At 47.7% G+C, this 17,755-nt stretch overlaps 1 protein-coding gene across 1 annotated transcript in view; it reads right to left on the reverse strand.

Moving 5' to 3' along the window:
* KYNU (kynureninase) overlaps positions 1–17,755 on the reverse strand; it is a 1,315,291-nt gene that overhangs the window by 313,224 nt on the left and 984,312 nt on the right. The gene's annotated exons all lie outside the window — the stretch shown is intronic.

Here is a 17,755-nt window from a genome sequence, read left to right on the forward strand (position 1 = left end):
ATAGAAATAAAATATCAATCAATCAATCAAAACCGTGTTCCCTTCATCCCCCTAATGTCAGAACCTGATCTGCACAGGATACATGGACCTGGCAGGGAGGCTTGTTCAAGGTATTACTTGGCCTCCTCATTCATCCCGTCGTGGAGTTGGGTGGGCGGGGCACCCAGCAGCTTACGGCGATGGTCAGTGCTGGCAGCAGCCTGAACACCCAAAGCACCTTCCCCTATCGTGGAGCAGCTGGCAATGCCATGTGTGGCTTTATGTGGTGTCCCACAGCTGTCTGCATGGGACAGGCCTGGATTACAGACCTCACAACCATGTCCATTAGGCAAACTCGCCCCAGTCAGGCTTTCAGTGGAGATCGGGACAGCACACACTTGACTGTGCCAGAGGCACGCAGCTAGGGCACCCCCCCCAACAGCGTGGGGATCGGGTCTTCTCAGGGTCAAATTGCCTGGCAATGCAGCTAGAAGTGGGTGGTAGTCTCCATCTGAGGCTAAATACGGGCACAAGATCAATAGCAAACAAGTACCATAAGGGAACGTAGAAAAGAACTTTGAAGAGAGAGTTCAATATGGTGTGAAACCATCAATGCGGAAAGAGGTGGGGTCAGTGTAGTCCAACTGGAGGATTTAACATGGTGTGCAGGTTGGTCACATGGAACAGAACATCCCCTTGCAGGACCAGCACTCGGGCACACCCGGCCTCCACTTGGCACATTTCCTCCATAGTAATGCACCCCAACCAGCTACAGGTCAGCTGGGAAGGCCCTGAGGGGCAGGTGGTTCTCCACTCCAGTGGAGAGTAATACAGTCCCCTGGCTGTCATTTTGCCATGTCCATGGCATTGAGGGAGATTGTCCGCAGGCATGCCCTCCTCTGCCAACTGCCCCAGCCCCTCTTGGAGTTCACCTGGATAGCAGCGGGGGACGGGGCCCCTTGCTGACGGTGCAATTGTCAACTGGGGTGGACTGTCAGTGTGCCCTGACTGGGTCACACCTCCTGTCAGTGAGGTCGAAGAAGGTTGCTATGGTTCTTCAGAGATGTCAGTCATTAAACATGGACCAACGATACTAACACATGTGCGAATCGGACAGCCAAACAAAATCCAATAGTGCAATGAAGGTGTGAGCTGGCATACACCGGCTGAGATGGGATCACATTTTGGTATCGCAACAGGTGCTCTACTGATCCATCTCACCTGCTCTGTGGGGGAGGAGGATCATGAGAATGTGTGATAGGACCTGAAAGATGGTGAACGTTGCCTGGGTAGGGCAAAACCAGAGGGAACTCTGGTAGAGGTCTGAAGTGGTCCTGACATTCAAATCAGTTGTCTGACTTGGGTATAGGGGTGAAGTACTACTCAAACCATCAAGTAGCTGGTTCCCTCAGTTTCACTCTGTATAGCTGGTGTTTGGTTATCCCAGTTTTATCTGGAAAAGCAAAAGATTAGAGGTCTTGGGTCCAAATGATCTCAACCTATCCTCATACTTTAAGAGAGTAAGAAGTGCTGCTCCCTCACGTTTAGCCAGGCATTGAATGCCAGTGCCTAGTGTGCTGCTTTTGGTAAGCAGAAGTGGGACTGAAGGATGAACCATATGCCAGGTTAAGCACACAATTCCAATGCTAGTCTGAACCCCTGAAAAGGTGTTGGTTGATATAGGAAGCAGAATGGTGGCCATGGAAGTTGGAATCTGCTAAGGAGTGTGTAACAACTCACCTGCCGAATCAAGTAGCCCTGAAAAATGAAGATACAGGAGCATCAGGCCCACAGCTGGCTGTTGGTGGTGATAAGAGCTTTGGGGGTTAAGCTGCAACCAGTAGGAGGGTTGTCGTGAAGTGCACGGTCGAGCAGGGTAAGTCGGCAGATCTTGGTTGTAGTAGCAAATATTAAAATGAGAACTTTGAAGGCTGAAGTGGAGCAGGGTACCACATAAACTGCTGTTGAAAATGGACCACTTGTTCCTAAGAGATGGGTGAGCACCAATCGGGAGGGAAGGGCATTGTCCTCTGTTGCTTTCAGAAGATTGAGAGAGAGTCATTTTCAGATCCCTGAACCCAGAGTGATGGTGACAGGTGGCGGAGACAGGTGGTGGAGACGGGTGCCCTCGCGGTGTCCGTTGCCCTAACGCAATTATTCCAGGAGAATCTGGCGGGTCCACTGGGGAGAGTTCTAGTTTTTCTTGTGAAGGTCAGGGCACCCTGGACGGGGTTTGCTTCGAGAGAGGCACCCACGCCTTACAAAGCGTCATGGTCCCAGCAGCATCCGGTGAGCTCTCGCTTGTCCTTGTAAATATGAGGGGGATTGTGTAAATCTTGTGCTGGGCAATACTAATTTAATCACAACAGTCTCCTTGGTGACCAGCCTCTGGCATGTTGGAACAATGTAGGTAATGGAAGTCAGATCTGTAACTTCAGAATAAGTATTGTCTCTAAGAGTCAGCCTGGGGAGTGAAATGGGCCTCAGCACGTGCAAGAAGCATTTTCCCCCCTTCTGGAACCTTGCTGACTCTGTAAGTGAGGCAGGCCCTTGCTGTGGTTCACCCCAGCTGGGGTAGTCACCTCTCTCTGTTCCCCTCCCGGGGTTAGGGGGCTGCATTCTGCCTTGGCCAACAACTAACAGTTTAATTAGAACTGGTGCAGCCTTAGGGGAATCTGACAAAGCAATGCATAAGATACTACCCATTAAAACATAAGATATTACCCACACCTAACACAGTGTACAAAACTACCACTAAAACCTACAAAATCTAAAAAGCTAAATTTCAAATAAACCACTTACAAATGGACACAGACGAAATCACATATCACAGTACATAGAAAAAACCTAAATGGGTCACTAAAACAACATATAATCCCTATTATATGTTGTTTTAGTGACCCATTTAGGTTTTTTCTATGTACTGTGATATGTGATTTTGTCTGTGTCCATCTACACTTCCCCCTCCTCCTCTTCCTTATCCCAGCCTTTCCGCCCTGTCCCTCCCCTTCCCATTCACTAAAACAACATATAATAGGGATTATATGTTGTTTTAGTGACACATTTAGGTTTTTTCTATGTACTGTGATATGTGATTTCGTCTGTGTCCATTTGTAAGTGGTTTATTTGAAATTTAGCTTTTTAGATTTTGTAGGTTTTAGTGGTAGTTTTGTACACTGTGTTAGGTGTGGGTAGTATCTTATGTTTTAATTTAAATATTCTGTATTAAACAAAAATGTTTTTTGAAATTTGGAATGTTGCACGCAGTCTATGTTGTCAAGACCTGTAGTGCCGGAGAATCTGTCAGAGGTGTCTAATCGTTGGGGGAGAAGGAGGGGTGGAAGTAGAGAAAGTTTACCATCTTATCCTTCTTTTATAATATAGTAAACAAGATGGACCTTGTGGCCTCTTACTTTCTATTGCCTGTTACCTTGTTTTCCCAAAGTCCTGGGAAGCCCTGACTCTGTCCCTTCCCCCTGACTGGATGTTGGGTGGAAGTTCCATATATGGTGTTGTTGTGAAGTTCAGGCCAGACTGGCTGGAGCCTTCCCAGTGACTGTATGTTGTGGGTACACGTTGTGGGTGGGACTTGGGTTAATGGGGTGTGTGACCAATATGCACTTCTTGTAGTGGATGTCTGGTTTCTGGTGTATGACACAATGACTGAGACAGCCCTGCCGAAACTGGTATGAATGCAGTCTCACCACTGGAAATAGTTCAGAAGCTGAAGAGAAACTGTAGTTGAAACTGAAGCTTAACCTTGAAGCCCTGCTGGAAGAGAAGAATTGCTGTTGCCCTTCTTCATCAATCTGAAAGCTGCTGTGTCTCCAAGGACAGACCCAGAGAGGACCTGGTAAATTGCCCTCTTCCCGAGCTGCGAGGGACCATCGAGCACCGCTAACCTTCACCTAAGCTTCCTGGTAGACAGACCTACGACAGGCTCCTGCCGGAGACAGGGACCGCCACGGAATCACAAGGCGAAGCGCCCGGACACTGTTGTCCACCAACGTCGACGAGCACCGTCGACAAGTGGAGTCGTCGTGATCCCGTTGCCTAAGAACGTTCGATTCACAGATGCGCTTGTTTGCACCGCCGCCCGCCTTATCCCGCCAGAGACGTCCAGGCCATCAACACGCCGAGGAGCATCCACCGGTGGGTTTCCCGCCACCCAAAGACCACAGAGATGCAGACAACTTGACGCCCTTGCTGGGCCACAGTTCTTCAAACTCTTCGCGGTCCTGAACTATCGACATCGAGGTGCCCCGCACGCCTCATCCTTGCAGTACGTCTACGCTCTGTCACCGACGAGCACCACTAGCAACAAAGCTGCCACTTCACCGCCGTAGTTCACTCTGTTCATCGATGGACGTTCGACGACCTGTGGCTCCTGCCTTAAAGGGAGTGCACTCAAGAAGGGCCATTGATTTCCCGAAGAGGAACTCTACAACACCAGGTACTTTGGGGTTGCTGAACTATTGGAAAGAATATATGGACTGGGCTTGTGATAAATCTTTACTTTACAGGTTGCCCAGGTGGGGGGATATCCACACAGAGCTGTGCTAGGTAGCAGGGCCAGTATTCTACCTATTGTTCTAACCAACTGCTTTCCTCTTATATCTATTGTTGGTTTTCTTTACAAATTGATTTGTGTGACATTTAACCAAACAGTTGATGCACTTTAATGAGATCTAATAGTAAGAGTAGTACCACGTAGAACTGTATATTTGCCATTGTAGATAACGGAGTACAAAGTGAGTTATCGTGATATTTTACATAACCTTGAACATTAATTATATAAAGACTGTGTTTTAACTAATACAGTGTGTGGACATTCCTTTGTGGGGGCTTGGGGACTACGCAGTACTTAAAAACCAGCCTGCATCACCTCCTGAGAAGCTAGGCCTTAATTGCTCGACCACGTACCAATAATAGAGAATCTTGGCTGGGGTCCTCTGTGCCTCTCCGCTACCATATAGAGAGCAGATGTGCAGACACTCCCTCCAGTCTTTACACCTACCTATTATCTAGAAAAACCACAGCCAAGGCAGAATCAGCGTAGAAAGAATACCATGTTGATCTTGACTCTAGTGTTGCACTGTGAAGAGATGTGAGAGTTTTAGGATAAGTGAGAGGCCCTCAGGCTGGGGATGAAATACCACTTCTCTTATTGTTTTTTCACCTGTTGAGGAGGGGGGACAAGCCCAGTGCGGCTGTCGCTTCTGCCTCATCAAACCCAGCTCCAGCCAGGCGCAACCCACTCTGGGGACAGTGGCATGTGGGAAGCTTTACTGGGGTACTAAACATGTCAAACAATATTGCAGATGTACTAAGGCGAGCTCAGGGAGGACCGAAACCTCCCACTGAGCAGAAGGGCAAAAGCTTGCTGGAGCTCAATTTTCAGTAACAATATAAACCATGGAATTGGGCCTCACAATCATCCTGACATTTTGGGTTTCAAACAGGAGGTGACAGAAAATTACCACATGGAATACTGTCTTGTGGCACCAAGTGTTCATTGGCACATCACATTTTGATCCTGCCATGTCGGCTCTCCCAGTCTAGGAATGTGAGCATTATTTAGACTGTCCTGTGACAGGTTAATTTTACCCTACTGATAATGTTTAGTTGCAATATTAATCCTACTCAGTATGAGAGGATCCACAGGTTCGGACTTTTGGTGTATGTGCTTAGCCATAGGGCAAAGCTACCATCTGTGGGATTATGACTGAAAACCTCTATGTCAGACTCCCCCGTAAACTGTAATGGTACCACAGCGCTGTAGTGCCTCATTTGGCCTCGCATAGCCAGCCTCTGGACTGATGCTTAAAGCTGTTTGCCTCAGGACCAGAGTGTGGACAGAAGGAGGCCACTTCTCTCACCCATAGTGCACCACATGTTCATGGGTAATGTGGTGCAAAATCAATCGCGATTCTGGATCAGTGTTTCATAAAAGGCTGAGCAGCTACCTCGCTGTGATCTATTTAAAGTGATCTTCAAGTCAAGATGTTGTCATTATGCCTGGGGATGTGGTCAATCTGTTTAGGATGTTGTGACTGTGACAAGGATACTGTTATTTCCACTTTCTATGACCTTGTAGATGGATTCTGCACTTGATATGATTGATGTCGCTGGGGTGGCATTGTAGTTTTCGTGTTATGGGGCACACTCAGTTTGCCTCTTACAGACCAACATTCTCAGGGTGTTTTATTTTATTTTATTTATTGGTCATGTGTATGGCGCCTATACACAAGTGTTTCCAGGTGCCACAAGACAAAAGGGTGGGTGGTGGTCATTGGAAAAAAAGTAAAGGAAATGGTCCTACTAGGGATTGTGACATTTGGACCGTGCAATTGCAGGCAACAATGCGTGCATGCAGGGTGCCTGAGGGCAAGTGCTGAATTGGTGTGCTGGGGTAGACTGGTTGAGGAGAGCCTGGCCCCAGTAAGGCTCATAAGGTACCAGGCACAAGTCACAGCAGAAGGTGGAACATTAGCACAGGAGGGGGAGAGGCCAGGAGCAAGAGAAAAGAAAAGGCTGGCGAAGCATCCGGAAATTAAGGAGCTCCGGCTCAAGTCTGAGAAGGGAAGGGAGGCTATTCCAGAGGGAGGCTCCTGCTGAAGCAATCTACCCCCCACTTTTGGCTTGGTGAAACATCTGATCAGCAGAGAGTTGGAGCTAGAGGACCAAAGAACTCTAACAGGGACGTTTTTAGTCAAAGTAAGTTGGATATAGCAGGATCCCAGGTCCCACAAATCCTTGTGGATGATGCAGAAAGTGTTGGTGTTGATCCTTGCAGTCTCTGGGAGCCAGCGGAGAGCTTTTAGGGCTGGAGAGATGCAGTCCCTGGGCTTGAGGCCAAGGATAGGTCTTTCAGCCCTGTTGTGGATTAGTTGAGGAGGGCAAAGGGAGCAAAAAAGGCAGATTGAGGAAGATGCTGTTTCAGTAGTCCAGCCTAGAGAGAGGCAGAACTCTGATGACATTGAGCTTTTGGGGGGAGGTGAGAAATGGTAGAATGCCTCTGAGGAGGTGATGCTGAAAGTTGGACTTCTTGGCAAGATCTGTGATGTGAGAGGAAAAGGAGAGAGAGGAGTCAAATAATAGCCCCAGTATTATTTGCCTGACAAGAGGGTGAGGAGGGGCAAAGAGGGTGGCAATAAAGTAGGAGGGGAGCTGGGAGCAGGCATCCCATTGAGAAGGATCTCTTCTTACTGGCATTAAGGCAGAGATCATTAGTAGAACACCAAACCTGAATAGCAGTCAGACAGTCAGGTATGAGAGAAGACGAAGGAGAGGAAGGGGAGGAAGGGGAGGTAGAAGAGGGAAGCTTAAAGGAGAGCTGTGTATCATCAGAATAGCACTGGAAGTGAGGAGAGAAGGTGGAGATCAAGTGGGACAGAGGGGCAAGGTAGATATTGAAGAGCCATGGAAATAGGATAGAGCCCAGAGGGACACCACAGTTAGAGAGTGAGGGGGAGGACAGAAACGGGTACAGTGTTGTTATGGGCATGCTGGATCGACCCCATTGCATCGTTGAAGGCATCAGAGATGTGACTTCACTCTGTGTGCTCCACAGGGGTTGCAGCTTAGGTGAAGTATGTTTGCACAACCTGATTTCATGCATCCTGTACCTGTGCCCCCTGGCTTCTAATGGAATGGATAGTACCTGTGGATGAGGGTGGTGTCCCTCCTGCAGCTCTACTGCTATGCCACAACATGTGGTCACAACATGCCACAATGATCTTGCATACTACAGTGTGTGCATATTGCAATATGCCACTTGAGTGGTCAAGGGAGTGGAAGTGTGATTTGAGCACCCTGAATGTGTGCTCCACTATGCCCCTAGTGGCTATGTGTGCTCTGTTGTGGCTTGCCTCACCTGAGTTGCTTGGATTCCTGATGGGTGTCAACAGGAATGGTGAGAATGAGTAGGAACTGTCCCCTGCAAAAGAGGAAATGTATGTCATGTGACTACATGTGTGTGCATGATACTTTATAATCACCCACCAGCCAGGCATTTCCAAAGGTTTACGATGCAAGAGCCTGGGACATGGGCGAATAGCAGAAGATGTAGCTGTCATGCGTGTATCCCGGGTAATTGGCATTGATATTTATGATGTGTACCTTGACATCACAGATCACCTGCACATTAATGGAATGCCAATGCTTCCTGTTACAATCAATGTGCTCAGTCTCTTGGGGGTTATGGAGCATTACATACGTGCAGGCGATGTCTCCCAGGGCCTGTGGAAAGTGTGAAATACCCTAGAATTCCTGGCACACTCTCTTCCTTGCATGCAGCATGTGTGGTGTGTATATCAAGACTGGACTACGCCAACCCCCTCTACCTCGGAGTCCACGCTTACCAACTGAATAAACTTCAAAGAGCACAAAATGTTGCAGCCAAACTGCTACTAGCGTTCATCTCCCCAGCACTTAAAACTCTGCACTGGCTTCCAGTGGTCCGAAGGGTGACTTTTAAAATCTTATGCATTTATCATCGAGCAGTGCATAAAACCAGACCTCAATATCTTCAAGACAAGCTAAAACCGTATCACCCTCCACGTACTCTAAGATCAAGCTCAGCCGGCCTCCTAGTCATACCTAAAACAAACTCAGTCAGGTTAGCCGGATCATCATTCTTAACCTTGGCCCCAACGCTGTGGAATGCACTTCCACCCCACATCCGCCTAACTGAAGATCTAATCTCTTTCCGCAAACTACTGAAAACCTGGCTCTTCCCCTAAAACCAAACTGTACGCAAACTAACCCAAACCGAAAAATAACAGCATCTCAATGACACCAACCCAACAAACTACTAGATCTTGAATAACAATAAGACAAATAACAATACAACATAAAGATCCTTACGAGAAAGCGACATTTAATGACCGCTAATCTAAAATAAAAGGACAAGCAGAATAGAACGAGTAAAGTAGATCAAAGCAGTGAAGTGGATTAAAAGAATAAATCGTACGAAAACAGTAATGAGATTTAAATTAATGAAATGGATGTAATGAGTGCAACTGACAAAATGAACAAAATGGGCCAAATGAATAAATAGAAGAGGAAGGACAGATGAATACAAGAGACTAATGAGTACACAGTCAAATGACACCAACTGTATGAGTGCATGGCATTAATGGAAAATACAGAATAGAAGACTCAAGTACATGAGACAAGTGAGGTGCAGGAAACAGATAGAGAGCACAGAACGAATCCAGTGTGTATGACGTGTGACATGGCCTGAAATCGATAATGCACGATGAATGAACAAAGTGAATGGAGCGGATGAAATCGTTAGCATGAATGAAGCGCGTGGAACAGATGAGTGCGCTGAGCGGACAAATGCGTTGAGCAGATGAGTGTGCTGATCGGATGAGTGTATAGAACGCATGAGTATGTTGTGTGGATGAGTGTGTTATGCAGATGAGTGTGTCATGCAGATGAGTGTGTTGAGCGGATGGGGTGTAGAACGGATGAGTGTGTAGAGCGGATGAGCGTGTAGAGCGGACGAGCGTGTAGCGCGGACGAGTCTGTATGTGCGGAGGAGTGTGTAGAATGCAGGAGTGCATAGAGCAAATGAACGTGCACAGGGGATGAGTGTAGAACAGATGAGTGTGTAGAGCAGACGAATGTGTAAAGCGGATGAGTGCGTAAGTGTGGAGGAGTGTGTAAAATGCAGGAGTGCATAGAACAAATGAATATGCAGAGCGGATGAATGTATAGAGTGGATGAGTGTATAGAGTGGATGAGTGTATACAGCGGATGAGTGTATAGAGCAGTTGAGTGTATACAGCGGATAAATCTTTAGAGCGGATGAGTGTATAGAGCGGATAAGTGTGTATAAGCGAACGACTTTGTAGAACAGATGAGTGCATATAGCAGATGAGTGCATGAAAAGAACCAGTGCATAGAGCGAATGAGTGCCGGGAATAGATGAGTGCATGGAGCGGATGGGTGCGCATAATGAATGAGTGTGCAGAGCGTGATAGGTGCGCGGAGCATGATAGCTACGCAGAGCGGAAGAGTACACAGAGCGGAAGAGTGCGCAGAGTGGAAGAGTGTGCAGAGCGGAGGAGTGTGTAGAGCGGATGAGCGTGTAAGAACGGGGGAGTGTGCAGAGTGGATGAATGCGTAGAACAGACTAGTGGGTAGAGCAGACGAGTGTATGGGGCAGACAAGTGCTTAAGAGCGAATAAGTGCGTGAGAGAGGAGGGGTGCGTGAGAACAGAGGGGTGCGTGAGTGCGGAGGTGTGCATGAGAGCGGAGGGGTGCATGAAAGTGGAGGAGGGCATGAGAGCGGGTGAGTGCATAGAGCGGGTGAGTGCGTAGAGCGCGTGAGTGCGTAGCATGGGTGAGTGTGTAGAGCGGGTGAGTGCATAAAGTGGGTGAATGCATAGAGCGTGAGTGGGCATAAAGTGGAAGAGTGCCATGAGCGGACGAGTGCATAGAGCAGACAAGTGCAAAGAGCAGACGAGTGCATAGAGCAGACGAGTGCATAGAGCAGACGAGTGCATAGAGCGGATGAGTGCGTAAGGCGGATGAGTGCATAGGGCGGATGAGTGCGCAGGGTGGATGAGTGCGTAGAGCAGATGAGTGCCTAGGATGGATGAGTGCCTAGAGCGGATGAGTGCCTAGAACGGACAGAACGGGTGAAAAATATGGATGGAATGGGTGATGTATGTAGATGAAACGGATGAAATATGTCGATGGAACGGGTGAAATATGTCGATGGAACGGACAAAGCATGTAGAAGGTACTGATGTAATATGTGAAAGTTACAGGGAAGTATGTGGAAGATATGGGTGAAATATGTGGATCGAGTGCATAAAACAACTTAGAAAGACACTGAACGGAACGGAGTACATGGAAGGGATTGGAGTGCGTGGAAGGGAGTAGAGTGCGTAGAAAGGGATTGGACTGCGTGGAAGAGATTATAGTGTGTGGAAGTGAATGGAGTGCGTGGAAGGGATTGGAGTGCGTGGAAGGGATTGTAGTGCGTGGAAGGGATTGGAGTGTGTGGAAGGGATTGGAGTGTGTGAAGTGGACTGGAATGCTTGGAGCGCACTGGAATGCATGGAGCGCACTGGAATGCTTGGAGCGGACTAAAGTGCATGGAGCAGACTGAGTGCATGGAGCGGACTGGAGCGCATAGAATTGTGCGACTTACACGGAATGGTCTGGAGTGCTTGGAACGTTTGAAGAGCATGTAAACCACCATATCACATCACCACGCTAACTCTCTTCTTTACACCACCATTCATCTAGAACACAGAGATACTATGACACCATTCGGTATAACTTTTCTCATACCAACATCTGCCTCATACTCACAGAAGCGCTTGTCCGCACCGCCGCCCGCCTTATCCCTCCAGAGACGTCCAGGCCATCAACACGCCGAGTAGCATCCGCCGGTGGGTTTCCCGCCACCCAAAGACCACAGAAATGCAGACAACTTGACGCCCTTGCTGGGCCACAGTTCTTCAAACTCTTTGCGGTCCTGAACTATCGACATCGAGGTCCCCCGCACGCCTCATCCTTGCAGGACGTCTACGCTCTGTCATCGACGAGCACCACTAGCAACAAAGCTGCCACTTCACCGCCGTAGTTCACTCTGTTCATCGATGGACGTTCGACGACCTGTGGCTCCTGCCTTAAAGGGAGTGCACTCAAGAAGGGCCATTGATTTCCCGAAGAGGAACTCTACAACACCAGGTACTTTGGGGTTGCTGAACTATTGGATAGAATATATGGACTGGGCTTGTGATATATCTTTACTTTACAGGTTGCCCAGGTGGGGGGATAACCACACAGAGCTGTGCTAGGTAGCAGGGCCAGTATTCTACCTATTGTTCTAACCAACTGCTTTCCTCTTATATCTATTGTGATGCACTTTAATGAGATCTAATAGTAAGAGTGGTACCACGTAGAACTGTATATTTGCCATTGTAGATAACCGAGTACAAAGTGAGTTATCGTGATATTTTACATAACCTTGAACATTAATTATATGAAGACTGTGTTTTAACTAATACAGTGTGTGGAAATTCCTTTGTGGGGGCTTGGGGACTACACAGTACTTAAAAACCAGCCTGCATCACCTCCTGAGAAGCTAGGCCTTAATTGCTCGACCACGTACCAATAATAGAGAATCTTGGCTGGGGTCCTCTGTGCGTCTCCGCTACCATATAGAGAGCAGAAGTACAGACATCCCCTCCAGTCTTTACACCTACCTATTATCTAGAAAAACCACAGCCAAGGCAGAATCAGCGTGGAAAGAATACCATGTTGATCTTGACTCTAGTGTTGCACTGTGAAGAGATGTGAGAGTTTTAGGATAAGTGAGAGGCCCTCAGGCTGGGGATGAAATACCACTTCTCTTATTGTTTTTTCACTTACCCGTTGAGGAGGGGGGGACAAGCCCAGTGCGGCTGTCGCTTCTGCCTCATCAATCCCAGCTCCAGCCAGGTGCAACCCACTCTGGGACAGTGGCTTGTGGGAAGCTTTACTGGGGTACTAAACATGTCAAACAATATTGCAGATGTACTAAGGCGAGCTCAGGGAGGACCGAAAACTCCCACTGAGCAGAAGGGCAAAAGCTTGCTGGAGCTCAATTTTCAGTATCAATATAAACCATGTAAGTGGGCCTCACAATCATCCTGACATTTTGGGTTTCAAACAGGAGGTGACAGAAAATTACCACATGGAATACTGTCTTGTGGCACCAAGTGTTCATTGGCACATCACATTTTGATCCTGCCATGTCGGCTCTCCCAGTCTAGGAACGTGAGCATTATTTAGACTGTCCTGTGACAGGTTAATTTTACTCTACTGATAATGTTTTGTTGCAATATTAATCCTGCTCAGTATGAGAGGATCCACAGGTTCAGACTTTTGGTGTATGTGCTTAGCCATGGGACAAAGCTACCATCTGTGGGATTATGACTGAAAACCTCTATGTCAGACTCCCCCGTAAACTGTAATGGTACCACATCGCTGTAGTGCCTCATTTGGCCTCGCATAGCCAGCCTCTGGACTGATGCTTAAAGCTGTTTGCCCCAGGACCAGAGTGTGGACAGAAGGAGGCCACTTCTCTCACCCATAGTGCACCACATGTTCATGGGGAATGTGGTGCAAAATCAATCGTGATTCTGGATCAGTGTTTCATAAAAGGCTGAGCAGCTACCTCGCTGTGATCTATTTAAAGTGATCTTCAAGTCAAGGTGTTGTCATTATGCCTGGGGATGTGGTCAATCTGTTTAGGATGTTGTGACTGTGACAAGGATACTGTTATTTCCACTTTCTATGACCTTGTACATGGTTTCTGCACTTGATATGATTGATGTCGCTGGGGTGGCATTGTAGTTTTCGTGTTATGGGGCACACTCAGTTTGCCTCTTACAGGCCAACATTCTCAGGGTGTTTTATTTTATTTTATTTATTGGTCATGTGTATGGCGCCTATACACAAGTGTTTCCAGACGCCATAAGACAAAAGGGTGGGTGGTGGTCAGTGGAAAAAAAGTAAAGGAAATGGTCCTACTAGGGATTGTGACATTTGGACCGTGCAATTGCAGGCAACAATGCGTGCATGGGAAGGGGAGGGACAGGGCGAAAGCGCTGGGATAAGGAAGAGGAGGAGGAGGAAGTGCAGGATGGAGAGGCCCGCGGGGCTGGGCAAGTGCTGAGGGGATCCCAGGGAAGGGTAGTGCAAGGGGAAACCAGGGGCAGGGGACAGGTAGTGCAGGGATGAGGTGGATCTGGATAAGGCTGGCCTGTCCAGGGTGCCTGAGGGCAAGTGCTGAATTGGTGTGCTGGGGTAGGCTGGTTGAGGAGAGCCTAGCCCCAGTAAGGCTCATAAGGTACCAGGCACAAGTCACAATAGAAGGTGGAACATTAGCACGGGAGGGGGAGAGGCCAGGAGCAAGAGAAAAGAAAAGGCTGGCGAAGCATCCAGAAATTAAGGAGCTCCGGCTCAAGTCTGAGAGTGGAAGGGAAGCTATTCCAGAGGGAGGCTGCTGCTGAAGCAATCTACCCCCCACTTTTGGCTTGGTGAAACATCTGATCAGCAGAGAGTTGGAGCTAGAGGACCAAAGAACTCTAACAGGGAAGTTTTTTGCCAGAGTAAGTTGGATATAGCAGATACCAGGTCCCACAAAGCCTTGTGGATGATGCAGAAAGTGTTGGTGTTGATTCTTGCAGTCTCTGGGAGCCAGCGGAGAGCTTTTAGGGCTGGAGAGATGCAGTCCCTGGGCTTGAGGCCAAGGATAGGTCTTTCAGCCCTATTCTGGATTAGTTGAGGAGGGCAAAGGGAGCAAAAAAGGCAGATTGAGGAAGATGCTGTTGCAGTAGTCCAGCCTAGAGAGAGGCAGAACTCTGATGACATTGAGCTTCTGGAGGGAGGTGAGAAATGGTAGAATGCCTCTGAGGAGGTGGAGCTGAAAGTTGGACTTCTTGGCAAGGTCTGTGATGTGAGAGGAAAAGGAGAGAGAGAGGAGTCAAAGAATAGCCCCAGGATTATTTGCCTCACAAGAGGGTGAGGAGGGGCAAAGAGGGTGGCAATAAAGTAGGAGGGGAGCTGGGAGCAGGCATCCCATTGAGAATGATCTCTTCTTACTGGCATTAAGGCAGAGATCATTAGTAGTACACCAAACCTGAATAGCAGTCAGACAGTCAGGTATGAGAGAAGACGAAGGAGAGGAAGGGGAGGAAGGGGAGGTAGAAGAGGGAAGCTTAAAGGAGAGCTGTGTATCATCAGAATAGCACTGGAAGTGAGGAGAGAAGGTGGAGATCAAGTGGGACAGAGGGGCAAGGTAGATATTGAAGAGCCATGGAAATAGGATAGAGCCCCGAGGGACACCACAGTTAGAGAGTGAGGTGGAGGAGAGAAACGGGTACAGTGTTGTTATGGGCATGCTGGATCGACCCCATTGCATCGTTGAAGGCATCAGAGATGTGGCTTCACTCTGAGTGCTCCACAGGGGTTGCAGCTTAGGTGAAGTATATTTGCACAACCTGATTTCATGAATCCTGTACCTGTGCCCCCTGGCTTCTAAGGGAATGGATAGTACCTGTGGAGTAGGGTGGTGCCCCTCCTGCAGCTCTACTGCTATGCCACGACATGTGGTCACAACATGCCACAATGATCTTGCATACTACAGTGTGTGCATATTGCAATATGCCACTTGAGTGGGCAAGGGAGTGGAGGTGTGATTTGAGCACCCTGAATGTGTGCTCCACTATGCCCCTAGTAGCTATGTGTGCTCTGTTGTAGCTTGCCTCACCTGAGTTGCTTGGATTCCTGATGGGTGTCAACAGGAATGGTGAGAATGAGTAGGAACTGTCCCTTGCAAAAGAGGAAATATATGTCATGTGACTGCATGTGTGTGCATGATAGTTTATAATCACCCACCAGCCAGGCATTTCCAAAGGTTTACGATGCAAGAGCCTGGGACATGGGCGAGTAGCAGAAGATGTAGCTGTCATGCGTGTATCCCGGGTAATTGGCATTGATATTTATGATGTGTACCTTGACATCACAGATCACCTGCACATTAATGGAATGCCAATGCTTCCTGTCACAATCAATGTGTTCAGTCTCTTGGGGGTTATGGAGCATTACATACGTGCAGGCGATGTCTCCCAGGGCCTGTGGAAAGTGTGCAATAACCTAGAATTCCTGGCACACTCTCTTCCTTGCCTGCAGCATGTGTGGTATGTATGGGTGTGTGCATCAAAACACATGCTATGATGCAGTGCAATATCTGGTGAAGCCACCTCTTGTTAAATCCCTCCAAAACTGAAATCATGGTATGTGGCAACTCCGAACTTCTTCCACACCCACTACCCTGGCCATCTACCATTGGCAACTCACCGACTCCCTCTAACTCAGTAAAAAAAACCTTGGATGCACCCTTGACTCTGACCTAACACTCTCTCGTCAAGTCAACAACGTCTCAAGGTCCTGCCACTACCACCTTAAAACTCTTAGGTGCCTCTTTCCATATCTCTCCTTTCCCAACAGACTCGCCGCGGTCCAATCAATTGTGATATCAAGACTGGAACACGCCAACCCCCTCTACCTCGGAGTCCACGCTTACCAACTGAATAAACTTCAAAGAGCACAAAATGTTGCAGCCAAACTGCTACTAGCGTTCATCTCCCCAGCACTTAACACTCTGCACTAGCTTCCAGTGGTCCGAAGGGTGACTTTCAAAACCTTATGCATTTATCATCGAGCAGTGTATAAAACCAGACCTCAATATCTTCAAGACAAGCTAAAACCGTATCACCCTCCACGTACTCTAAGATCAATCTCAGCCGGCCTCCTAGTCATACCTAAAAGAAACTCAGTCAGGTTAGCCGGATCATCATTCTCAACCTTGGCCCCAACGCTGTGGAATGCACTTCCACCCCACATCCGCCTAACTGAAGATCTAATCTCTTTCCGCAAACTACTGAAAACCTGGCTCTTCCCCTAAAACCAACCTGTAAGCAAACTAACCCAAACCGAATAACAGCATCTCAATGACACCAACCCAACAAACTACTAGATCTTGAATAACAATAAGACAAATAACAATACAACATAAAGATCCATACGAGAAAGCAACAACTAATGACCACTAATCTAAACTAAAAGGACAAGCAGAATAGAACGAGTAAAGTAGATCAAAGCAGTGAAGTGGATAAAAAGAATAAATCGTACGAAAACAGTAATGAGATTTAAATTAATGAAATGGATGTAATGAGTGCAACTGACAAAATGAACAAAATGGGCGAAATGAATAAATAGAAGAGGAAGGAAAGATGAATACAAGAGAATGTAATGAGTGCAATGGACAAAATTAACAAAATGGGTGAAAGGAATAAAGAGAAGAGGGTGGAAAGATGAATACAAGAGACTAATGAGTACACAGTCAGATGACACCGACTGTATGAGTGCATGGCATTAATGGAAAATACAGAATAGAAGATTCAAGTACATGAGACAAGTGAGGCGCATGAAACAGATAGAGAGCACGGAACGAATCCAGTGCGTATGACGTGTGACATAGCCTGAAATCGATAATGCACTATGAATGAACAAAGTGAACGGAGCGGCTGAAATCGTTAGAATGAGTGAAGCGCGTGGAACAGATGAGTGCGCTGAGCGGACAAATGCGTTGAGCAGATGAGTGTGCTGATCGGATGAGTGTATAGAACGCATGAGTATGTTGTGTGGATGAGTGTGTTATGCAGATGAGTGTGTCATGCAGATGAGTGTGTTAAGCGGATGGGGTGTAGAACGGATGAGTGTGTAGAGAGGACGAGCGTGTAGAGCGGACGAGCGTGTAGCGCGGACGAGTCCGTATGTGCGGAGGAGTGTGTAGAATGCAGGAGTGCATAGAGCAGATGAACGTGCACAGGGGATGAGTGTAGAACAGATGAGTGTGTAGAGCAGACGAATGTGTAAGGCGGATGAGTATGTAAGTGTGGAGGAGTGTGTAAAACGCAGGAGTGCATAGAACAGAGGAATATGCAGAGCGGATGAATGTATCGAGTGGATGAGTGTATAGAGTGGATGAGTGTATACAGCGGATGAGCGTATAGAGCAGTTGAGTGTATACAGCGGATAAATGTTTAGAGCGGATGAGTGTATAGAGCGGATGAGTGCGTATAAGCGAACGACTTTGTAGAGCAAATGAGTACATATAGCAGATGAGTGCGTGAAAAGAACCAATGCATTGAGCGAATGAGTGCCGGGAATAGATGAGTGCATGGAGCGGATGGGTGCG

The sequence above is a fragment of the Ambystoma mexicanum genome, chromosome 9 (assembly GCF_040938575.1).
Source record: "Ambystoma mexicanum isolate Mex_15411 chromosome 9, UKY_AmexF1_1, whole genome shotgun sequence".
NCBI lineage: Eukaryota > Metazoa > Chordata > Amphibia > Caudata > Ambystomatidae > Ambystoma > Ambystoma mexicanum.